This window comes from Octodon degus, unplaced genomic scaffold (genome assembly GCF_000260255.1).
Source record: "Octodon degus isolate 3935 unplaced genomic scaffold, OctDeg1.0 scaffold00207, whole genome shotgun sequence".
Lineage (NCBI taxonomy): Eukaryota > Metazoa > Chordata > Mammalia > Rodentia > Octodontidae > Octodon > Octodon degus.
Window position 1 is genome coordinate 3,891,805 of NW_004524783.1, and position 2,550 is coordinate 3,894,354.

At 56.5% G+C, this 2,550-nt stretch overlaps 1 protein-coding gene across 4 annotated transcripts in view; it reads right to left on the reverse strand.

Annotated features, from left to right (window-relative positions):
- Positions 1–2,544, reverse strand: part of Trio (trio Rho guanine nucleotide exchange factor) — a 374,802-nt gene extending 372,258 nt beyond the window's left edge. For 2 of the 4 annotated variants that reach the window (XM_023704920.1, XM_023704921.1), the window contains exon 1: positions 2,429–2,448. The gene's annotated coding sequence lies outside the window, so the exon portion shown is untranslated. Of the gene's footprint in view, positions 1–1,694; positions 1,786–2,428 lie in introns of those variants that run through there. The other 2 variants (XM_004644739.1, XM_023704926.1) reach the window with 2 other exon arrangements.
- Between the last annotated feature and the right edge of the window lie 6 nt (positions 2,545–2,550).

Sequence of the window (2,550 nt, forward strand, 5' to 3'; positions counted from 1 at the left end):
AAAAAACTGCAGGACAAGCACAAGGTCCTGAGTTTGACCACCACTAACACAAAAATAAAACAAACAAAAATAAAAGTCCTATTAAGTTCAAGTTCTTCCTCCTTTTTTTTTTTTTTCCCCCCCAGAACCAGGGATTGAACTCAGGCCCCTGCACTTGCCAAATAAGCGATTATTCCACTGAGCCCTCTACCCCACCCAATTTCTTCCTCCTTTCACCCAACCATGGCTGCCAGTTTCCAATCTGTGACTACAAAAATAAAGCTTAAAATAAGAGAAAAGAAAAGGAATAAAAATAAGAAAATAAGACAGCCAACCAAACACAGTTTCAGTTTCAAGACTGAGGAAGGAGAGACAATCAATAGAAAGCCTTTGCCTGGATCATGGTGGCAGTGTAAAGGGCCAGCCTCAGACACACCTGGCAAAAAAATGTTCACACCCTCATCTCTCTTCCTCAGTCAGTAAAAACCCATTTTTCAGTTACTGAATCTCAGGTAAGAAATGGTATCAACATTAACAGCCACATTCAATCAAAACGTCCCAAGTGACCCATGCTTGAGCTGCTCTGCCAGTGAGGCCCCCATCAAGGACCTCCTGCTTGGTCTGTCTTGACTGTTCAAACCTCAAGGCCAGGAACCCAATCTACTAACCTGACCCTATGCTCTGTCAGACTTCACGGTCCCAGGCTTTACAGAACACTCTACCTCAGAGATTCAAAGTTGCCGAAAACAGGGAAAAAGTGTTCACTTTTAAACAGATGTTCCCAGATCACCCCTGGATGAACAGAACACCAGATTCCTACTATGTGAAAATGAAAATCCGGCAAGTCATTTTGGAGGGTGAAAAAAGAAGAGTGAACCAATGTGCAGGTCACCTGGTTCTTGCCCAAACTGAGCAGAAACAGGAGCCCAGGCAGCTGGGGCCTAACAGCCAGGGCTAAGCAAAGCTAAGAACAAGAACAGTGTGGGGACAGCTCTCCCTGCCTGTCCAATTCAACCTGAGGTCTTTTGATACAACTTTCTTTTGGTGCAACAATCTTAGGTGCAAAACAACTGATTCTGTAACTCTGTATAATAAAGATGTAGAGAAATTCAATCTCCAGGTACAAGAGCCTTTTTAACAGAAAAAAAACCGAATTCTTCACAATAATCTATTATTCCGTGACAGGTGGTAGAGAGAAAAAGAAGACAGGCTAGACTGTAGGTAGCTTCAGGGCATGAAAGGAACAAGACCCAGTTCTGCTATTAAGAAGTAAGGAAGGGCTGCATCTACTAGGCCAGTGGCGCACTCACCTCCCCCACCAAGGGCTGATGTTTTCTTAAAGCCTCGATTTCTTCAGGGGCCTTAAGAGTGAGGGAGCACTTGGGGACATACTAACCCCAGGCTAAAACTGTAGAGTTGGCCTATGTCACTGCCAGACACCTTTAATCCTGCCTGGCAAACATAAAGAGAACAAGAGATCTCCCTAAACCAGGTATCTACACAGCACTGCTAACTTCTGCTTCTCACCAAGGCCTCCGGCTGCAATTGCTCCCAGTAACCTGGAATGTCCAAGCTAGCTCACCGAATCCCAGCAGCTGATTTTGAAAGCGGCAAACGAGAAACACGAGCCGGCCGCCCGGGCGAGCATCCCCGCGCCCCCAGCCTGCCCTCCCGAGACCCCGCACAAGCGCGGTGCCCGCCCGGCCCTACCGCACCGAGTCTGCATTCTCTACAGCCCGCGTCCTGCCCCGCTGACGACTCTGCTCTTGGCTGTGGCCTCGAGGCTGCCGCTGCCCGCAGCTGCTCAGCCGCCGCCCGGACGCGCGAGCGGACAGGGCTGGGCGCGGGGACGCAGGGACGCTCGCGCGGGATCTGGGCCTGACGGGAGGAGGCGCTGCCGCCGGGGTCCCGGGGACGCCCAGTCACGCCCTCTGCGTCCCGCACGCCCCCCCTGCCGGCCACCCTCCAGCTCCCCGGGGACGGCGGGCCACCTGGCACTGCCTCCTCCACTCCACCCACGCAGCAGCCCGGGGCCACCGCGCTCCCTGGTCTCTTTGGGCCGCCCCAGGGACAATGGCTCACATAGCGTCCGCCCGGCCAACGTCCCACCCTTCCCGGTAGGCGGGTGTCACGGCCGGCCCGTCGCCCAGAAGTGCAGACCGCGGCCGGGAAGATGACAGGCGAGGCGACCGAGAGCCAAGAGCGGAGACCGGGCTGCTGCTGGGACCGAGGGGTCCACGTACAAATGGCCCGCTTTCCCGGCCCGTCCGGGACCTCCGCCCACGCCGTCCAGCGGCCGCCGCATCTGCCCTCGGCAGAAAGAGACAAAGCACCGGCGCCCGAGCCCGTGGGGGCCGAGGCGGCCCGAGGGGAGGCCGGGGTACCGTCAGGTCCGGGTGCGGGTCCAGAGCCCGCGTCGGCGTCGGGCGCGGGCGCGCTGGGCACTCACCGGATCGGAAGAAGGCCGCGATGTCGGCCAGGTCCTTGGCCGCCTCCTCTGCCCCCTCGCCGGCGCCGCCCCCGCAGCCCGAGCCCGCCGCGCTGGCTACCGCGGCAGGGCCGGAGGACGCG